Source organism: Orcinus orca, chromosome 2, assembly GCF_937001465.1.
Source record: "Orcinus orca chromosome 2, mOrcOrc1.1, whole genome shotgun sequence".
NCBI lineage: Eukaryota > Metazoa > Chordata > Mammalia > Artiodactyla > Delphinidae > Orcinus > Orcinus orca.
The window spans coordinates 195,191,312-195,214,845 of NC_064560.1; positions in this window are offsets into that span (position 1 = coordinate 195,191,312).

Sequence of the window (23,534 nt, forward strand, 5' to 3'; positions counted from 1 at the left end):
CTTTCTGCAGAGTTTCCCCTGGTGGAAAGATGATGGAAGTAGAGTAGGAAGAGGACCCTGGGTATGATCTACTCTTATCTCAAAGGCCAAAGCCAGGCTCAGGTAGAAGACGTCATGGGGCCAAGTTGTATTTAGAACGTGGATGTCTTTATTACAAGTTCAGTGTCCAATTTTCCTCCTTTGTCAGTAGAAGGAGGTTTCAGGTAAAGACCAAAGACTTAAATTTGTGGACTTATGCTAGATAAGAAAATTACAACAGAGACATGTGAAGAAAATGTGGCATCAAGAATAGGAATGAGGACCCCTACCTCAATTAAGAGATTTAAAATTAGGGATTCATAAAATAGATCATGTGTGTGCGTAAAGATAAACAGAAGCTCTGAGTGTGGGTGGAGAGCAGATCCAAATTCAACAAGAGCCTGAAATATGTTCCCCCGGGCCTTATTTACAAGAAAAATAACTTGGAATGCTTCTCCCTCTTTAAGACTTGAAAATATCTGAAGTATAGACTATACATGTTGAGGATAAAGTGTATGCCTTTATAATTGATTATATTGAATAGTTTTACATCTGTCATGAGCAACTGACAAATTATAAGGCTTTAATCTTAGCTGCCAGTTCTCCCTTTAAGAGCCAAGTGAGTTTAATTAACACCCAAATGGTCAGTTCAGTGCATCACATTGAAAATGTCCTTACCACGTGCCAATTCTCAGCTCCAGGCCAGCACCCATGTGCTTACTCTCCTGCTCTTTCTGGAGTCATTTCTGCTTCCCAGCCTTTGTACTTCCTCCTTTTCAAGCCTGCCTGCAGTGCTGGGCAAAGAATCTCAGTTCTGTCCCCTGTGTTGCCTTTAAGGACAGCCTCACACACTCTTTTGTTCACTTTGAAGACACAGGGAACAAAAATGCCACAAAATGATCCCCAAATTTCCCTTACCATAAAAACAAATTTTCAGAAAAAAAATATGCTAGTTTCTTTCCTTGAGTCAGCTGTCACTTCAGTGTCATATTCTAACATCCATGAATGTCAGCGAGACCAGAAATCTTGTTCATTTGGAGACCTGAAAAAACAATTTAAGTCACATATCCTTAACAATGAAGAGATATTAAGCCTTTCCTCTGGGGAGTATTATAAATAATATTCTTTTGTTTATTCAGTTGTACAAAAACATATTCAAGCCATGAAGTTTTAATATCTTCATCGAGCAAAGGTTATTGCAAATGTGCAATATCGAGTTTCTATATGAAACAAACACACTTCTACGTGTACTCTATTTCTTAACCTCAGAGATCTCTCATCTCCGGCAAGACTTAGTGTTTCTTTCTTCTTCTTCTTCTTCTTTTTGTTTTTTTACCCAGATTGATTATCTTTTTTTGAATTGCCAATATATTAATTTGCTCACTTTTACAAAAATTGTTGCTTAAAAATCCAGGAAGATTGAGATTCTTCATGCCACGCATTTTGAACTGGGTTGAGATGTAAATGTCCTGTACATGTGATGTTCTGGATTTGTCTGTATGATTTTCATACAATTTCATTTTACGATTTTGTGAAATCCTCTACCAAAAGGAACTGAGTGTAAGGACCCTGACTCTGTGGAAATTGTTATCACAACAGCAAGGGAAGAAAGAATGTGGGAAGACTTGAGTTTGAGGAACTCTTTCTTTCAATTTTCTTCTTTTTTAGCACAGTGGTATGTTATGGGGAAGAGCAAATCTCAAGATGCCCAGGTGTAGTTTGGAATCAGTCCCTAGGTATTTTTATCTTTTGACCTAAGGTCATTCCAGATGTTTGTATTGGAGTGTATCTGCTTGTTCCGCAGTGACAGCACCAGTGTGCACTGGGGCAGGAGGGGCTGATGCTGGGAAGGCAGAGGGGATGCCAAGCAAGTGGTGGAGGAAGAAGTCATTCCCACGACTTGTGCAGCTGAGAATGAGGGTGAGGTGGGTTCCTCCTGGTCCTGACACCTGTGCTTTGGTTTCCACAGGCGGACCTAAGGCCCAGGCTTTAAAAATAGAGTATGAAGTGGAACAACCAAACCCTGAATGTCCACAGGGATGCCCTTCAGCTAAATTAAAGGGTAGAGTGACTTCTTCGGGACTGTAGCCATCTGGAATCTCACATTCTGGGCCTTCCACAAGTTACCCGGGGGCTAGCAAGTGAGAAGTAGCAAAGCCCCTCCTGGTAGACAGAAAAATGCCCCTCCTCAAAGATGCCCACGTCCTAAGCCTGGGAAGCTGGGAATATGGTACTTGACATGGCAAAGAGGACTTTGCCGATAAAATTAAATGAAGAATCTTAAGATGGGGAGAGGATTCTGAATTTTCTAAGGGAGCCCAATTTAGTGACAACATTCTTATAACAAGGGAAACAGGAGGATCAGAGGAAGCAGGTGGTGTGACCATGGAAGCAGAGGAACAGGTGTGATGGTGGAGCAGGTCAGTGTAATATCATTGCTGGGAGGGCCACAAGTCAGGGAATGTGGGTGACCTCTAGAAGCTGGAAGGGGCAAGAGACATAGTCTCCCTCAGAATTCCCAGAAGGAATGCCGTGCCGACACATTGATTTCAGGAATTCTGACCCCCAGATAATAAGATAATATATATAAGATAATAAATGCATGTTGTTTTGAACCACTAAAGGTGTAGTAATTTGTTACAGAAGCCATAGAAAACTCACACACCCCGCTTCTCAGGATTTTTATTCTGAAGGCCCCTCTCTTTGAACATGAGGGTTGAAAATTTTCAGTGAGTGCAAAGATTGGTGTTTTTTTCCCCTCACATTTCAGGATCCCTTTCCCTGAAATGGGTTGTTCTTCAAGGAATATATTGCACGTTGAAACCACTACACACCACGGATAAGCCTTACACCTCTGTCCGACCCCGATTAAGATAATTAACTTGATTCCCAAAATAACTAATAGCTAGGAAATGACCCTAAAAGTCTTCACACTAACCTTTTACAATTATCTTCCCTTTTATATCCCTAATATGAACTTGCTCCCCCAACTATCAGAGCACATTTGCAAAATCTGGACAGCAGAAGTGCTTGCCCACTCCTCCCTCCCGTCAGCTGCAGTGGGGGACAGTCTGTGAGAGGGAGACAGGAGAAAAACCATCCATTCTGGCTTCATGCTTAACTATCGGCATTTTGGCTCAAAGCCAAAGCATTCAGCTTATAATAATAACTGGCAGCAATCCAGAACCTTTTAGAAAATAAGAAAGAAAGGCAGAAAGGACTTAAGAAAAGAGGAGAGAACAAGAAATCCAAGTGGGAAGAAGAGACTCAGGAAAAGAAGGCCAGCAAAATCATATTGCTGATTTTTCTTAAAAAAAAAAAAAAAAAAGAAAAGAAAAACAACCACATACAACATATTTTCAAAAACCATCTGTTTTAATCATACTCCATGGCCTGTAATTAAATTTAAGTGAACATCTTACCTTTCCTGCTTTCTGAAATCAGAATGTAAACATATTCAGCTATATGGTAGATGTCATAAAAATAAAACAACGAAGCAAAAGCAAACACACACACACACACACACATCCCAAAATCATTTGCGCAGGAGCTTTTGTTGGTGTGAGTCATAAACCAGGGTCATATGTACAACCCTGGTCTTACTAAGCTCAGAAAGATGTCGTGGGGATATGAAAGCAGGGGCTGTGGGCAGGGGAAGGATGGCTTGAGCAGTGGTCGGGGACCTGGGGCTGCAGGAAGCATGTAGGCATGAATAAAGCATCTCTCTCTGCCAGACACCCTGCTAGGCACGAGAAATACACACAGTCAAATAACCCTCGAAACTACTGCAGGAGACAAAGAGTGTCAACTCCATTTTTCATCTGAGGACAGTGAAACTTGAAGGGAAGAATGGCTTCCTTGTGTCACATTTCCAACAAATAAAGCAGCCAGTCTGAGCCCAGAATAAAGCCCAGAACTTTCACCTGATCTTTCAGTCTATGTTTTGCACAGTCTTTCAGCCTCACTCTGGTTTTCAGGCTGTTCAAGAAATATCTTCCCCGGGCCACCCTGGGGAAATGGCACCATGAGATGCTGTGCTCTGTTGAGAGGGACCAAGGACGTTCAAACTCAAAGTCCCTGTGACTTATAGGGTTGAGCATAAAAATAAAATATCTACCTCCCTTCCCCCTGGAAACCCTAAAAACTGCCAACAGTCTCACAGTTTTCTCAGCTGGCTGATGTCGTCTGGCAGTGTAGGAGTTTGGCTAAAAGGAGCAAGTTATTTCATCCGGAGAAATGAAGTTAAACTTGCACTGGTGGGGAAGAAAAAGAAGGAAACGAAAAAAGAGAGAGGTGGGGAAAAGCAGTGCCATGGAAATCTAATTGTAATAAAGGCAAAATTAATAGCAAACACTAATGGATTCTTGCCCGAGGATTGGTCATTTCATTCATATAAAGGATATCAAAGTAAAGCATTTTATCCTCCCACGTGAAATTATCTTTCACTCCCGAGATTGTTGTAGCTGGGCTAGAGTATGTAGCCCAGCATGTGGATGAATTGTTTCAGGGAAGGTGTGGACATTGCATCTGGGCCCTGAGAAAAGATGATGGATGATAAGAAACCACGGTAGGAAGCTGACTTGGACTTGGTGGGCAGTGGGTCATAGCCTGAAGATGCCTGCTCGGGGAGATGGGGACGTAAATACCAGTCTGTTGTACCACAAACCCCTGGGGTGGATTTGAGAAGGTCCTGCTGTTCCTCATCTTCCATGTGAAAGACAGGTGTCCACCCTGAAAATAAGAACTGTTAGTCTGAAACCCTAAGGTAAATGTGGAGAGCACATGCTCGAGGTGAGCATGACTTTACCGAGTACCACCTCTGAAGTGGGCACCTTATGCATATCACTTGAAGCTTCATTTTCCAAATTACCCAGAGTAAATACTAATTATTTAAATGTAAACTGAGGCCCCCAAACAGTAGATGACTTATCCAATTTCAAAGAGGTGATATTCTTAGACTCAGAGCTGAGATTTGAACCCAGAACTGAGTCTAAGACATCTGTTTTTTGGAACTATAAACCTTGCCTCAAAATTGGAAGATAGGGTTTTTTTCCACCTTAAGTTGTAGATATGAAAACTAAAGCGCATCAAAGACCAGCCAGCTTCAGAGAAGGAAGGAGGTATTTGCTGTCGCATTGACTCAGGTAAAGGTAGCAGGCCCAGAGATTAACCAAGTTCCCATCCTGCCAGCAGCTCATCCAGTGTCCAAGCTCCAGGCAAGTCTCTCCCCCTTTAGGGCCTAGTCTCCTTCTCTGTTCAGTGCAGCACTTGGCATAGAGCTACTTGAAAGTGTTGGTACTCAAAGCGTGTGGTACCTGGGACCTGTAGCATCAGCATCACCTGGGACCTTCTGAGAACTGCAGAATCCCAGGTCCCAGCTCAGCACTACCGGAGCAGAATCTGCATTTTAACATCCCTGGGTAGTTCATGTACACATTAAAGTTTGAAAAGCTCTGTCCTAAGAGTCCTTCCATTTTCAGTGTTCTGAGGCTTGATTTTATGTCAAAGGTGCCGACAAAGGCTAATGTAGGAAGGAGAAAGGGCAGGATAGGAAGATGACAAGAAAAGGAAGAGGGGGGATGCTGAGAAGCAGTGAAGAAAGACAGATGAGGGAGCGAAGGATGGAAATTCCAGATGTTGCAAATTCAGAGACAGAATACAAACAAAAGATGGGGGAGGGGCAGAAAGATGAGCAAGAGAGAGAGATGCAGACACATCTAAAGTTAAAGAGAAAGGCAAGGGGAGAGAAGAAAGAAGAAAAGTAAAGAGGGAAGGACATGCTTACCCAGGGTTCAGGCACCAACCAGCTGATATCAGGATGGGAACCTGGCAGTTCTGAGTGGCTGGGTGATGCTGGTGGAGAGAGAAGTGCTAGACAATGTGCTGGGCTGGTGGTCAAGCACAGGTGGCCTCCCCAACCTGTCCTCCAGTGTCCAGCACGGCGGCTTTTATGATCTAACAGCTCATTTGTGTGGCAGATTAATCACTCAAGTCAGTTCTGTGGTTAATGAGAAAAATTACCATTACCCATTCCTTCCACACACACACACCCTTTTCTTGGATGTGCCCAGTTATAAATTAGCCATTTTCATTATTCATTTTTCCTGGATGACTCATGCTTCAGGAACTTGACATCAGCCCGAGTCTGGAGAGTTCGATTTCTGTGGTCATCTGCTCTCTTGCATTCCGACATGAGTTAACTGTTAAGAAAGGATGGGAGCAGCTGGAATAAGGATCAGCGATGACTCCACAAATCACTCTGGAGAGCAGCTCACCAGATTCCTGGTTCATCTTCCGAAAGCAGCCCAGGGTGGACAGGAAGCACCGATAAGAATTGATGCTATTTCTCTTCTGGTTTTAGAGGGCAGCTATACAGGTGAGGGAATGGCCATCATGAAACCTGGAAATAAGCTGGTAGAGGGTTAATAGACTTCTTGCTTATTCATTCTTGAACCAGGTAATTTCATCTTCTGTCTAGCTTCAAACCCTGGGAGGACATCAGGACACAGGGAAGGACAGGGCTTAGGTCAGTGCTTCTCTTTGCTGCTTTTAGTTATGAACTCGGGCAGATTTTTGATACACCATTTCCTCAGGTGTCAAATGGGAAAGTGATGCTCATCAATGACGTTGTTGCAAGGATGAGGAATGATCTGAATTTTAAATGAATTAAAAAAAAAAAAAGACTTGCTAAACTGAGTTTTAAAATGGAGTAAACAATTATCGGGGTATTAAAATGTCCTAAAGAAATCATCATTAAAAATGTTGGGATTAGTTTTGCCGTATAGAAGTCGAATACGCCTTGTGTCCTAATGCAAAATTCTGGGGTATGGGATTAGCTTGTGTAAAATATTAAGATATAAGGATACGAATAACTTAGAGATAAACTTCAAAAAGTATAGTTACTTTAATTTTTTAAAACAGTGAATAATCCAGAAAACCTGACAATCTGAAGTGTATTCCATGAGGTTTTCACTTTTGCATGGGGTCTGATGTTGGGTTGTAAAGAGACTCAGGGCATAGACTTTAGTTAAAGATCCATATCTGATGCTAGTTGCAAAGACAGCTAGTTGTGAAGACAAAGGGTATTGAGAAAGGGGGATGATGAGGATACCCTTCCCCTCATGAATCCCACCTTCCTGTATCTAAACTCTCCATTTGTTCCCATATTGTTATGGACCGGATGTCCAAAACTCCAAAATTCATGTTGAAACACTACCTCCCAACGTGATGGCATCTAGAGGTGAGGCCTTTGGGAGGTGATGAGGTCTTGAGGGTGGAGTTCTCATAAAAAGGGATTTGTTCTTATCAAAGGGCCTTGGGAGCTTCCTTGCCCAAGTGAAGATACAAGAAGCAATCATCTGCTACTCAGAAGAGAGTCCCGCCAGCATCCAGCCATACTGCCACCCTGATCTCAGACTTCCAGCCTCCAGAACCCCAGAGGGACCAAGACACATACAGAAGCTCACCTCTGTGTCCCACCCTCCTGATCTTTGCAATTTTATTTCCCACCTTCTAGTACTTTCATCTTTTCCTACTTGGCAAACTTCAATCCATCCATCAAGATCCAGCATAAACATCACCTGCTCTGATTGCCCTCGGCTCCCTTCCATTCACACCACATGAATAGGGCTCCCCTGGGGCCAGGGACTAGGTTAGGAGCTGGAGAAAGGCAAAAACCCCTTCAGGCAGGTCTCGAAGGGCTCCAGGCCAGTGTGAACACCTCTATGCACTCAGGGAAATCCAGAGTCATCCCCCGGGTTCTCTCTGTTAGCTCAGATCCCTTTGAAGAGAAAGTATGTCTCCTATTTTTTTCCTCCAGGGTCAGTATATTGTCTGGCACATGGTCTGTACTTACTAATATTTGTGGAATTAAATACTGTATTAATGATCTTTAAATTAGTTGTGCATCTTCAATCGAGTTGGATTTGCTTGTGTTTGTTCATTTCCTTATCTGGTTTTGTTGGTACCAGGGTGGCTAAGCCAGATGTCAGTTACAGATACCATTTTGGGGGAAAAGGACCACCACCTCCCTGGCAACATTATGAATCCAAATACTGTGGTGTGCATAAAAATTTACAATGAACAGGAACAAATTGGTCAGCTGCCTATATCTTTCAAGATAATATAAATGAGTTGGTTTGGGGGAGGATCCCGCAAAGGAGGCTCAACTCCCCACCTCTTGGATATCCTAGTTCATTCCGGTCCAAAAGCCAAATGCTAGGCTTGGTGCTCTGACCATAAATTGAGAGCTCTTCCCCTGAAAGCTGTGATTCCAGCGGTGTCTGGTGCATGTTGCATAGTGTGAGATCCCAGATAGATCACGTTTTCACACTTACCCATCTGCCGCCGCCTGCTTCTCAAAGAAACACTCAGTCATACTCTTTAAAGAGCCCTGGCTGCCGCAGGAATGTATTTTGAAAATGAAGGAGGAACAAAAAGATGAATGAGCCCCCTCTCCAGGCCCCTCCAGGCAGGGTCAGAGGCAGAGGCAAGGCCATGAGCTTTGGTCCCACAGCTGCCCTTGCTTCGCCTCCACGCCATGCTCCCTCCCTGGGGATAATTTGGAAAGAACACTTTGTGTCCGCCTGTTTGCAGTGGAAGCTATTCAGATACTCTGAGAAAGCAGCCTGAGTGACTTGGGTGCCTCACATGAATTACCATTTTTTTAATTTGTTTCCATTTGGTTTCAGTAATTATGCTTTTGACTTTGCAATACATTCATCGTTGTCACTGTGCTGTTTTGTTCTCCACAATAGAGGAGTAGTTCAGAGATGTTCTAGGAGGGGACCTCGGTTCCCAAGGAAGAGAAGGGGTGACACATAGCTCGCAGAAGGTAATGGGCAGGGAAATGCAAGGGATTCAAGGATCCAGCATTGATATCTCTCAACATTTGTACAGAAAACAGGAAACACTGTTACTTCTGGGAGAACAGGAGGCAGCTCTTTCATACTTTCTGCTGAAATTAGCTTTTATCCTCCATCAAAATCCACAGACTGATTTGTTCTTATTCTTTTCTTTTCTTTCTTTTTTTTCACTCTCCTTTTTTAGTTCATTTAATGCTAAAACAGAAAACTAGAGTGCTCACTAAACAACCAACGCATCAGGACTCTCTACCACTCCTGTGTTTTTGTCACCCGTTTGGTTGACAGGGGATATTAGAATGTATGCTTAAGACACAGAGGTGGGTTCCAACCTTGTTGGACCTTCTGCAGAGAAGCCGTGTGACCTAGGGCAAGTCGACTGCCCTTTCACAACTTCATTTGGTTTGTTCATTAGTAAAATGGAGGTAATAAAACTGACTTCCTAGGATTGTTGAGCTGATTAATGAGACATCAGTAGATTATGTTTAGCATAGTGCCTCTCACAGGGTAACCCTGGAGAAAGTGGATCTTGTTTTCATCCATATTCTCTCCACTTCAACACAAATAAAAAGGCATCCTGGCTATAGCTTTGACAATCTAGCTAATTAAATATCATGGGAGGGGAGCGGCTAGCATCACAGCCTCCTTACCCACCTTGTTCCTCTCTTCTGGGCTGGGAGAGAACTAGCAGAAGATGGGCCATACTCTTTCAGACACCTGGATTCCTAATAGGCAGTTTCACAGGTGAAGTCCTCCAAGCCAGGTGTGGCCACTGTCTGTGTCATCTCAGACCATCCCTTCCCAGCCACGCCCTGCTCTGTTTCCCTGACTTGACTGCCCAGTTTCCTGCACAGTTGGTCTACAGGGAGGCACTGTTGGAAGACCAGAGTATAAGAACAGGGGAGAAGCAAGAGTATATCTCCCCTTACCCTTCTCTGAGCATCTCCAGCAGTTGTTGTGTCTTTTGCTGGCTCTGGTTCCAGTGGATAACCTTCCCTCCATGGTCCCGCCTCCCCTGGGCCATCCCTGCTGTGGGCACCCCTTGATCCAGATGGAATTTCTCCACTCTCTGTCACACGTGTTACCCATTCCCCTATTAAACAACATGATTCTGAGATACCTAGATGGAGTTCACTTTTCTTGACTAGACCTTGAATTCTATTGGAATAGTTTGCACTTGAACATGAAATTGTCAAGGAGACTCTGCAGATAAGGAGACTCTGCAGATAAGCCTCTTCTCCCTACCTCTCCCCTAAGCCACACGAGCAGTTTTTAGCCCAGATGATTGCTTCTTTGTATTTTCAGCTGGGTCTACTCCTTGGCTTAGTAGTTACTACCTGTTGAGAAGCCTCCTTAAAATTTTAGTGAAATTCAAGACAGATCCAGCTGTGGGTACGTGACCCAGTTGGTCTAAGGAGAGTCAGTTCTGGATCTTTTTCTGAAACCAACATGACTTGATACGCTGATTTATCCATGGGTTCTGTGTCTCCAGCAGAGCCTATCACTCCTCTGTACCCCTTGTGAAACTTCCCCCTCATGTGCTGATGTCGGAAATACCAGCACTTAGCAGTGGCACTCACATTGAGTAGTGAGGTTGAGTAGTTAATACCAGGGCACAGAGTGGGAGATAAAGCATTAGACAGACTAGAATGTTGGTCCAACTCTATTGGCTGCAGCTTGCTGTTTGGACAAGTCATTCTCCAGTTCAGAAAGAACAAATTGTTGGAGCCAGAGGAAAGGAAGAAACTTAGGATGCCCAAGAAGTACTGTAGGTTGGTCACCTGCCTTTGTTTTGCTGTTGAATCACAATTTCAGGATTATGTTTGTGACTCACATTTTTTTAGAGCCACATTTCATTACCATCTTGTCCCACTACAGAAATCACAGAATGTGACCAGGACTTGGGAGAAATCCTTTCTAAGTATTTTCTGACTTAATAACAACCCTAGGCATTCTTATAGTACACATGATTATATGGTGTTTATAAAGGTGGAGCCTGTCGCTCACAACTGTGAGAGGAAAGGAGATGAACCCAGGGATGTCTACCTTAGAATCCCAGCTTCTTCTTCCTGTACCAGCTTCTTGCTGGTGTCCAGACTCATCTCACAAGCAAGAATACTGCCTGGTTCTTAGAAAGCATTCAGCCAGCATTTGCAAAACATGGATAAAACTATTCAGGGGAAACTCACTCCGAGACCTCATTGTTCCTCATTGCTTTCTCACTGAGGAACTGAGACAGACTCAGTTTGCAGGGCTCTTTTTTTAAAAACAATATTTAGGGCAGGTGGTACCCCATTGAAAGGCTAGCAGAACAGTTAAGCATACTGACTCTGACTCAAAGGCCCAACACTATAGCTTAGGGCAAATCAAGTAACCTCCATAAAATGTAGTTTCCTACAATGTAAAATGGACCTAGTGAGACCTATTCAGATTTGCCAGGGACACTTAATGAAAACAATAAAGTGCTTGCTATAATAAATATAGTAAATGTGAAATGAGCTGTCTCTCTTATTAGTATTTTATAGGATACATATTACTAATAGGAGAATAGTCACAGATATCACCCTTTTCAAATTACAAACACACAAAGGATCTAATGACTAGACTCCCCAGTTTCCTCCTTCCTACAAGAAGTTTCTTTCCAGTTGAGAGGAGGGATAGGTGGGCCTACATTTTAAGGGCTGAGAGATCTGAAAGAGAAGGGAAGGCAGAAATAGAGCCACGTGGATAAGGGACAGAAGACAAGATGGTTCTGTGTGTTTATTGTGGGGAGATGTGTTTAAGAAGAGTGACCATGCATGACCGGGAAGCGGGGCAAGGAACATGCTCGTAACTGTTTCTATGGACTGTCACCACATCCCTTTCAATAGACTGCAGGAAAATGGAGTAGAGAATTGGAATCCTTTTACTTACTTCTGTTTCGTAAACTTTTTGGACATAAAAAACTCCATGGTCAAACTATGTGTGCCCAGTTATAACCCCATCAGTTTTTTTTTTTTTTTTTCAGTACACGGGCCTCTCACTGCTGTGGCCTTTCCCGTTGCGGGGCACAGGCTCCGGACGCGCAGGCTCAGCGGCCATGGCTCACGGGACCAGCCGCTCCGCGGCATGTGGGATCTTCCCAGACGGGGGCACGAACCTGCATCCCCTGCATCGGCAGGCGGACTCTCAACCACTGCGCCACCAGGGAAGCCCAACCCCATCAGTTTTGCGAATAGAGCATGTCTAGTAGCAATAGACACTCGTGGTTTTGTGCCTTGGGACGGAGAACTCCTTATCTCAAAGGCCAGCCGTTTTTCACCCATCTTTTGTCCAACTGATATAAAGAGAAATCCTTCCCAGGCTACAGATTAATAGCAATTATCTCATTCAGTCTAAAAAAAAAAAAAAAAAAAAAACAAGAAAGCCCTTCTAACTCAAGCCCCCACCCCCAACTGTAGTTCTTCATTGAGTGGTCCTCACCTGGCTGGGGTACTAACAGCTAGTCGACTTCAGGGATGGGATAGTAAAGTAGAATTTTAAGGAAACACATCTTAGTAAACAACATCTGGACAAAGCAAAGAAGAAACGGGAGTGTAGTCGGGCATCACCCGTGCAGTGACAGATTGCATCTTTAATAAGCAGGCGCTTAATTAGAAAAGTAATTTGTAAGAGACATTAACGGAATGTGAGTATTCAACTTTGACCAACACACTTGCATTGAAGTCTAGGCTCTGTCACATATTGAGGCGTATGTTTCAAATCTGAGGATGATGCCACCCAGTCCGTGAGCTCTCAGTGTGGACTCAAAACTGTACTGGTTGAAGAATAATACCGAATATTTGCAAGCACTTTAAAATTTACATCTGCTCACTTCCCTTCCCCCAGCAGAGAGCTAATCAAGAGATGAAGAAAGACCCTAGGGGCTGAGGGAGGGGAGAGTGCCCCTTACCCACAGTCACGGTATATGCAGTTAGGAGACAAATCACAGCCTTACCCGAAGGATTTCCTCAGTGTTGCCAAAAGAGGATACCTGAGATAAGTTGTCAGTCAAGGGACAAGGTGAATTACAGACATCAAGGAAATGGAACAAACACCCAGGCTGAAGTGCTACAACAAGAAATAACAAGAAACCAAGGGGGAGGGGACAAGGGAGAGGGATGGACTGGGAATTTGGGGTTGGTAGATGCAAACTATAACATTTAGAATGGACAAACAACAAGGTCCTACTGTACAGCACAGGGAACTCTATCCAATCTCCTGGGATAAACCATAATGGAAGAGACTATATTAACAAGAACGTATATATGTGTAAAACTGAGTCACTTTGCTGTACAGCAGAGATTCACACAACATTGTAAATCAACTATACTTCAATTTAAAAAAAAAGAGAGAGAGATTTTTTTGGGAAAAAAAGAAAAGTAGCAAGAAACTACAGGTCAGGACAGGAAGCTCCATCCAAACAATTGTTTTGAACCCTGGTTGCACAGTAGAGTATAATTTTTAAAAACACTGATAGCAGTACTCCATCCCAGACCAATCTGATGAGAAACTTGGTCATTGAGACCAGACTTTGTTTATTTAAGTTCCCAGATGATTCTACTGTGCATCCAAGGTTGAAAACCATCAAATGAAAGTATCTGAGCATAGCATGGTGAGGACACAGGAAAGCAGCTGTGGAATTGGTCAGATCTAGATTAATGTCCCATATTTGTAAAAAACACATTTTTTTGTTAATTTTTGCTTATCATACAAGGAAGGAGGCTTTAAGCAATTTTGTCTGAGCCTTATTTTCCCCATCAGTAATATTGAAATAATAATGCTGCCTGCTTAAAATTTTTACTAGTACTAAAATTCTGATACCCACTATGCCACTCAATCTGCCCTCTAGTAGAAAATTACTGTGTCAATTTCATAAATACTTATTAAACACTAAATATGTGCTCAGATATTCCCAGATGAATAAGACAGAAATGGCATTTATCCTCCAGAACAGGGACTTTCAAAGTTAACATCCATCAGAATCACCTTGACAAAAAACTGCTGGTACCCACCCCAGAATGTCTCCTTCTGTAGGTCTGGGGTGTGACCTGATTATTATCTTTCCAAAGACATTTCCTAGTGATTCTGATGCTGCCGGTGAGAGCGGACCCCGCTTTGAAAAACATTGTCCTGGGAAATGACAAACGATTAGCAAGAGCAGGCAGTTGAAAAATGGGATAAGTGCTATGAATAGAGAGTGTCTGGGTGGCTGATGGGAGCCTAAGGAGAAAAAAGGAGGTGACTTGAACTTCTTCCAGGGAGTGAGGACATCAGGGAAAATTTCCTGGGAAGAGGTAAGGATGAGAAAGAGTTAAGGGATAGAAGAGATAGGAGAGTCTCTAGGTGGAGGGAATCGGAGAAGTTAGAGCATACTTGGAACACAGGGGGACCCAGAGAAGGTGGGTGAGTTTGGGGCATGGATTGTGGGGGGCAAGGGTACTGATGGCAGACAGGTAAGGGGCAAAAATGGGGAGGGACTTTGATGCTTAAAAGTCATTTATGCCAAGGGCAGTAGAAGGTCATTGAAAAGCACAGATGGTCAGGATTGCTATGAAAAGATCTCCGTGGCTGCCCCCGCTGGGGTGGAGAAAATATTGGGATGGAAATTGAGACTGGAAGGTCTCCACTCTGGGAGGGTGCTTGGGCTGGGGCTTGACTCAGACGATTTCTTGTTATTAAATGGAACTGGCCTAGGGTAAAAGATAAAGACTCTGGTCCACCAGACAAGGAAACTTGGATATCCAAAGGGGAGCTCCTTCTGAGTATTGGGACCTCAAAATCTTCATGGATAAGTTCTGAGAGGTTTGAGAGAAAAGCCAGGGAGGAAACCTGGAGAAAGCACATATTTCCACCTGGAAGGTGGCTGTGTGAGTTTCCTGCAGCTGCTGTAACAAATTCCCACAAACTAAGTGGCTTAAAAACTGTACACATTTCTTACAGTTCTGGAGGTCAGAAGTCCTAAAATCATGGTGTCACAGGACTGCAGCTCTTCTGGAGGCTGTAGGGAATAATCCATTCCCTTGTCCTTTCCAAATTTCAGAGGCTTACTGGGTAACCCAGGATAATCTCCCTGTCTGAGGTTCTTAGTTTAATCACATCTGCAAAGTCCTTCTTGTGACACAAGGTAACATTTATTTATAAGTTTTAGGAATTAGGAGATGGACATGTTTGGGGGCCTTTATTCTGCATATCACAGTGGCAAAATGGTACATGGGTGATTGCTTGAGGGCACAATTTGCAACACAATGGAAGACAAGAAGGGTCAGAATGCTAAAGATTAAGAAAGAAAATTATAAAATGAAATGAAATCCCTTCCATGAGCCAGTTTCGTATATTTCTTTTTAAAATAACTTAGCAGGACAGATTTAAGTCAAAGTCTTCTCTGTAATGACTGATGGAATTATTTTATTTCTTCTTCATTTATTGAATGTTTTAAAGCCCACCTTTCCTTCCCTCCCCCCTTTCCTCCCTTCCTCCCTTCCTTCCTTTTCTGATGCCTTTTCTGTGGGCTCCGATTTCAAAACTTTAGAAATAATACAACAGTAGCTGTGTGACAGCTCTGAGATAACAAACTCATTTTCCAATCATACAAATGTTTTTAAAACTCCCTGAATCATCCCAAATTTTACTTGCATTAAAAAAAAGGAACATAAAATTATTGACTTTGTCTTTTCATTTCTTCTCCACACTGTTCTCTTATTTTTGAAGTTCACTTTCATGTAGCTTGAAAGGACTTATTTTTCCATTGGAAATTATTTCCTATATTCACTAAATAATACAATTTTTAAAATATCTGTATTTTAAGTCTGAAAACAACTATCTTTATACAGTATTTTGATGAATCCCCATGGTTAAGTTTCATGTAAAGTGTTTTTCCACTTCTGAAATAATTTTTCTAAAGAAAATAAGACAGTACTTCCCCCCCCTCTAATCCAGAAGTACTTTTTGATATGTGATAAGAGTGTGGCACTGGAATAAATCAGGTTATTTTAAGTTCTGTAAATTTTGAGGTAAATATGCACACACTTGCATATGTAAAATGTTATTCCCTTTTATCCAGATGCCTCTGATGCCAAAATAGTATTATATCCATTTGTGAACAGTTTAGGAATATCAGTTCTTTGCAAGCTAATGGGAAAGGATATCTATCTTTGGAAGCATAGGATTATTTGAACAGTTGTGAGTTTCTCACTTAAGATGCACACACAGAGGAAGTGAATTCCACACTTAGCCATGTTATAGGTAAAGAATGAAGGCTATAAAGACATTTATCTCCCATACAGTGTCTCAAACAATGTACCAACCCCAGAATCTCACCAAAAAACAAATAGAAAATCGTAATGGATGTAATCTAGAAAGAAGATATATGACGTGAAAAACAAAATATGAGATTCAGCAAAAGACAAAAATTAATAGAGGACAAAGAAATACATAATAAATAATAATTATTGACAGTAAGGAAATGATTCTACAGTGGAAGCTTTCATAGCTACAAATTTAAGACTGATAGGCAAAAAAAAAGGAAATAAAAATAATGTCTGAATACCACAAGGTTTTATTTTTATTTAAAATAAATTTCTTTTTCCTTAAAGTTTTTACCTGAAAATGGTTCATTTGCCCAGTTTTGGGGTCAAGGTTTTCTAACCTGAGTGTGCCTTTGCTGAATAGTTTTCTACATGTTGTTTCTGACAAATCACATCTACTTCACATCACTAGTGGTTTTTTCTTTTTCTTTTAATTTCTTTTAATTAGAGAGAGAAATAATTAATTTGACAAGAAATCAGAGTGTCGGATCTTCCTAGTATTTTATAAATGTTTTCATTCTTTTACATTTATCTTATCTACATGTAATTAGACAGCATTTTTATGTTACTCACCTTTTTCCAATCATTCAGTGTGGTTTTCATGGAAACAACTCTTTCCTTTTGCTCTTAGGTTCCGTTGACTTGTGTAATATTAATTAAACCACGTGGTTTATACCTGGTGTAATCAGTTTTGAGGAGAAACAAAAGTGGCACTTCTATGGGAGCAGAAGAGCAGAGGCACACAAGGCAGCAGCTTTGTCCCATGGTAGTGGCCTCCAACCTGCATTTTACAGAGAAAATGCAGAGAACCAGTTAACCTGGCAGGTCAGTTAAGTATAGGTCAGCTGAGAAAGCCTCTGCTGTCCAACTGTAGCAATTACTATGAAATTGTAATTTTATGTGTTTAATAAGAAACTGAAGCTAAATTTCTGGTAAAAGGTAACATAGGAATAGTGACGAGTAAATGAAAGTAAAAGGAGATTAAAGTCTGTGTCTTCCTCAGGTACATGGAGAACACAAAGATAAATGTAGGCTTTTAAAAAAAATTTATTGGAGTAGAGTTGATTTATAATGCTGTGTTAGTTTCAGGTATACAGCAAAGTGAGTCAGTTATACATGTATCCACTCTTTTTTAGGTTATTTTCCCATATAGGTCATTATAAATGTAGACTTTTTCAGAAGGAAAAGTTAAATGTGAGTGTTAATATACGAAAGTAGCCATAAAATTTATTAAATGAATCTCTAACTTCTATACGAAAAGAGTAGAAGTGTCTTTCTAATTCAAGACTGAAAAAGATAAAAACCTAATAACAGAATAATAAGGAAAAAAGCAAAATAATATGATTTCTTTGTGTTCAAGTATATATTAAGTACAATAAATAAATATAGGTTAGACTCATCTGTTAAAAAAGAGACTAAGATTTAATTTTTTATTTAATTCAACTGTGCTTACATTTATGTGTCATAATGGCCTTGTGGTTATATAAGAAACAATCACAGTTTTAAGAAATGCTTACTGAATATGCATACAGAAATGAAATATGTGTGACTTTGCTTTCAATTATTTCAGTTCAGACAAACAAAGAGGCTAGATGAAGTAAATATGGTAAAATCTTAGTAATTGTTGAATCTAGGTGAAGAGAGCATCGAAAGTCCATTGTACTATAACTTACTATTAATACACTTGATATTTTTATTAAGAAAAATCTTGAGGGATTCAGCTAAAGTGGTGTTCAGAAGGAAATACAAAGCTGAAAAGCATTTATTAGAAAAGAAGAAAGTTTGAAACTAAACAAGTGTTCAACTCCACCAGATTTTTTGGTCACCATTTAAAATTATAATTTGGTAAGTTTTAAGAAAATGCATACAACTGGAACACTTCACCGAAATTATGATATTGAACATGCAAGATTCAATATTTAAAGAATGTTACTTATCTCTCATTTAACCTATAAATTTATAATTTAATGCAATCCAATCAAAAGCCCAGTAGCATTCTTCAGAATATATGACAAATTGAGTTAAAAATTTCACATGAATAATAAATGTGCAAAATAGACAATATAAATTCACAAATTTTAAAAAATGTGGTTACATTTTCTTCACCAAATACCAAGATATATTATATGTTATGGAACTTAAAATGACAGAGTATTGTCCAACAAATGATAAATAGATCATTGAACTCTGATGAGTTCAATCACGAGTACAGAAGCAGACCGTTGCTTATATGAGAACTTAGCATGTCTGGAGGAGATATGACTATCAGTGGGTGTGACAGAAACTCTGCCAGATATTTGCCAAATCATTTCATTGTTTTCCTGGGCACAAGGGAACTGACATTCCCAATCTCTCCTTGCGTCTAGGAATGAGTCAGTGGAATATAAATGGAAGTGATATACAGCATTTCCAGATATGGCCCCTAAAATGTCCCAAGTGATTAGTCACATTTTCTCCACTCTTCATGGTTGTAAGTGCAGGACTCCAAGATGGTAGAAGTTTAAGATGGAATGAACCCGATCTCTGTGACCTTCCATGGAGGGGGAGATTCCAGGCGGAGCAAGAAGCTGATCTGCATTGAGCTGTGTAAGTCAAAGAGAAACAAGGATTGTTACAACAGTTAGAATTTAATCCCTAATTACTACAGTACAGGAAACAACTAACTAATGTGTGGCATGGAGGAAATGCTCATCCATTATAAAGGAAAAACAAAACAAAACAAAACTGCAATATAACTAGTATGCTGCTTCCTAGCAGAGAAAAATATTCAAGGAGGAATAAATACCCAATAATTTAAAAATAACTTTTAAAAGTATAATAAGAGAATAGCCTGTGACTGTGGAATGAAGAGGGCTTCCTTAAGCAAAGCACACAATGGAATAAAACAAGAATCTTAAAGAAAAAAATGACATTTAAATATATCAAAATCCTAAAAAGAAATCTCAGATCAAAAATATCAATGAACACAATACAAGACATAACACTAGGCACTAGGAGAGAAGACACTCACAATATATAAAACAGTATTATTATTCAAAATATATAAAGGATGTCTAAAAATTAATGTTGAAAACTCATGTTGAAAATCATGAAAAGGAAAATAAGTGAAAATTATCAGAAGAGGAAATTCAATGGCCCATGCGTTGAGAAAAAGATGCTCAGCTTCTCCAGCTATCAGGAAATACAAATTAAACAAGAATTAATAGCATTTATCACATGTTACATTGGCAAAGATTAAATGATTTGATAATCCAAATGTTGGAGAACTCATCCACCACTGATAGGACTCAGACTGCTGGAGACCCCTTGGAGCACAATTTAGCATTACCTGGGACAGCTGGGCATGCCCAGCTACCGAGCAATACCAGTTGTAATTGCTTCCCTAGACCAACATTTGCACATGTGCCCAGAAGAACCATGCAATATATCCAATGCATCACAGTTTGCAAGAGCAAAGGGATTGGAGATTACCTTAAAGTCTATCAACATGGGAATGGTTAAATAAAACATGGTATCTACATCTGGCAGAATAGCTCTTAAAGACACAAACTAGATAGATGGATTTCCTCCTTAATACATATCAAAAAATATAATATTTTGTGAAAAAAACATGTTGCAGAACACAATATCTAGCACTCTCCAATCTATTAATGCATGGTTAATTAATTATACAGATCGTATACATTAATTTTTTCTTTGGATTGCATGTAAATGTAAAAGTATAATAATGGGATTACAAAAGCACACACTATTGTTTGAGTTCTAACGGATAACAGATGGTACACTGAAATCAGGGGAATTTGAGAGGAGTTTAGTCTGGGATAATCTATATTTCTGGTCATTTTTTTTAAAATTTGTTTTCCTTTTTTATGGGACAATTTGTAAAAGTCTGGTCAGCTTTGGTGAAATTATCCAAGTATAGTACAAGAGTTGGGTCTGGTAAGAGCAGGAAACTTGGGCCACCCCTAGGCCTGAATGGGTCCATGTAGGTAGTAGTTGCTGGAGAGGAGGTTGTATGGAGGGGAACACAGCCAGGCCATGGCAACCCTGCAGGGATGGAGCTAAGGGAACAAAAACTCCAAATTTAGTACTTTTCTCCAGAAACCTTGATAAAATTCCTGTCTACACTTCCTTTGTCTCTTTTCCTTCTTTCCCAAGTCTGTACAATATGGATGGTTCATTGTTCTGATTCGTGATGAAATTTTTATTTTGGAATCTGAAAAAATAAATACTTCCTGCTGTTTCATTCTAATCCAGTATTCCTGTATTACATTGCATTGAAGGACTGGGAGACAGAAACGTGGGTTCTTCTTATCTTGTGTCTGCTTCTTATTAGACATGAGAAACTGAGCAAGTCATATCCCCATTCTGGACCTCAGTTTTCTCATCTCTAAAATAGGGATGATAATAGTGACAGCAAAGTGTTCTTGAGAAGGCCACATGAGATAAGATGATCCTCTGTCATCTGAAGTAGTGTTTCTCAGACTTAAAGGTGCATATGAATCACCTGGGGAGCTCGTTAAAAATCAACATTCTGGTTCACTGCACATAGGCTAGGGCCTGAGATTATAGTGCACATGATGTTGGCGCAATGATCATACCTCTCATGGCAAGACATTGGACATTGAGATGAAAGTGTTGCATCCCCAAACAAGTTTACGGAATCCTAATGGTAAACAGGTATCTTTACTGCTGGACTTTCCAGTAGCTCCGATCTACTCGCTGTTCACAAGGACCCCTCAGGAGACTGATAGTGTTCACAGAAGAATCTGAGACAGGGTGGTCAACAGAATAGATCCCTAGCATGGGACTTATAGACACCCATGATTCAAAGCCTTCCTACCTGGCCAGACTTAGATAAGTCAAAGCAGAGAGTAAAATATGCTGCATGCAGTGAATAGATTTCACCGTTTAATAATCAAGCCCTTAATTAAAAGTAAGTAATTCATAAGAGCAATTAATATTAGGTGCCTAAGCAGGTTTGTTCAATGCTCTTGGCATTTAAATAGAGGATGAAGATTAGAATTTTTTTCTTCTCCCAAAAAATATTTCTTTAAGAAACGAGTCTTGAGCAAATACATTTTTTTACTTAGTTTGAAGACAAATATGATCCCTACACTGGAGGCTACTATAATGCTAGGCTACTTGTAAACACATCCTTGGACAGGGCACTTTTAAGGATTTACTTATTCAGTCAACAAATATTTATTTATAGTCTACTAAGCCCCAGCCACTGTGTTGCACATGAGTTATACTGTGGCAAAGAACAGCCATGGAGCATATCACTGCCCTCAAGAAACTTACATTCTAGGCGGCCAGACACTCACATATGACATAAGTAAGCAGGGAGTTCGGTGAAAAAATAAAACAGGGTGATAGAACACTAAGTCACTGGGGAGGTTGCTTGACTAGGAGGGCCTTCCAGAGGAGGTGTTCTTTACGAGGAGACCTGTAAGATGAGATGTGGGAGCTTTCCAGCCTGGGAAAAGGTGCCAAGTCTAAATACAGTTCAGTTGGCTACAGTACTAGGAAACAAAGAGGTAAGTGGCATTGCATGAAGTTGGGAGAAGTACATAAGCAGAGACCAATTTCTGTATCCTGTATTGTGCATCATAATGAGGGCTTTGGATTTTAAACTTGCTTCCATGGGAAGCCATTGGAGTGTTCGCTTTAAAAAAAAATGATTGACAGATTTTAAAATGTATCCTGTTTCTCTCTGATGGGCTAGTCAGGAAGTGACCAGTTGGTAGACTACTACAGTAAGCACAGCAAGAGATCATGGTGGCTTGAACCACCAGCCAGTATCCTGACATTGGAGTTGGGGATTGGTGTGGGGATTGGAGATGTAAGTGTGGTACAGGAGTTGGACTGGGGTGGGTTATTGAGAGAATAGAAAGAGCAAGGGACTCCTACCTTCTGATATTAACACTGGGGTGAGGAAGAGTAGGGAGGGGAAGGCAATCCAGGAAGACTAGGAGGAAAATATGTTTAGGATGAACAGGGATTCATCTTGAACAAAGTATTTTTGAGGTTCCTATCATATACCCAAGTGGAGAGGTCAAATGTCTAAGAGCTCGTTGAAGTCTGAGAGCCTTTGGTTTATACAAGCTATTTAGAGCCATGAAAAAGAATGAGAAAATCTGGAGAGAGATTAGAGAGAGAAGAAGGAAGAGGATCCAGACCCCACGTGGTGTGAGGGTTCACCATATCTGGAGGTTGGGAAGGAGTATCCTGTGTGCAGGAGGAGTACTGGGAGATGGTGGTGTCTGAGAGTTAAGTGAGGATAGAGTTTCATGAAATGGGGACAGATCAAAGCATTGACTATTCAGCCAAGGGGCTGAAAAAAGGGCAAGCAGAAGTGTGCCCAGTGCTGGGCTGTGCTGAATGGTGAGAAAGCTAAGACAGTCTCTGCCTCAAAGAACTGACCATCTGGAGGGAACATTCGTGTCCACAGGTGATGAGTTTACATCTTCGAATTTCAACGGTGATGCATTACCAGGGGCCGCTAGCCAGTCGTCTACTCATGCTCTTCTGAGAAGGTAATAGAGATTTACGTCCTTCTACTACATTTGTTTGCTTTTTGTTTGTTTGTTTTAGCTCTAACACTAGATTGTAAACTCCCCAGCGCCATCTATAGCAGCTTCAGCAGAGAAAACACTCAATGAATGTTTACTGAATAATGAATAAAATATGTGGAAACTCTCGCAAAACTTTATGTTTTTAAATACCATATGCATACAGTTATTTTATTATTCTTGTTGTGAGAATTGGTAAATTAACAACTTCATGGGACCTAGCACGATATCTGAGAAAATACTATGATAGGAAGCAGATGACAAGCACCACAAATTTCCCCACCTCCCTCCCCAAATATAAAACAGAATTTGAGGCGGGGAAGAAGCGACACACTGAATTGTTCCTTCCTCGTCTACTTGTGCTTTTTCACTTGGGTTATTCCTCCTCTAGACTTCCCATCCCCTTTTCCAATGAAGGAAGATAGAGAAGAAGGAAGAGGGACATAGTCAAACGTGGAATGTGGCAGGAGAAGTGAGCCAGAGAATCCACAGAACCGTGTATCATACCAAGAACTGAGGAGTGGAAGCAAAGAGGCCAAGGGAAGAGGAACTAGTAACCTTGAACCTACCTCTCCGTCAAATACTGCTTCCAGTCCAGATCTGCTTGCTGGCCAGCCCATTTGTCAACACAACCTGATCGCCCTCCCAATGTGCTCACCCATTCCCCTCTCCAGGCAGCCATTGAAGTGGCTCAGGGGACCCAAAGCTTCAGGTTAAAATAATAGATTTGACTGTAGAAGGTAAATCCAGCCACT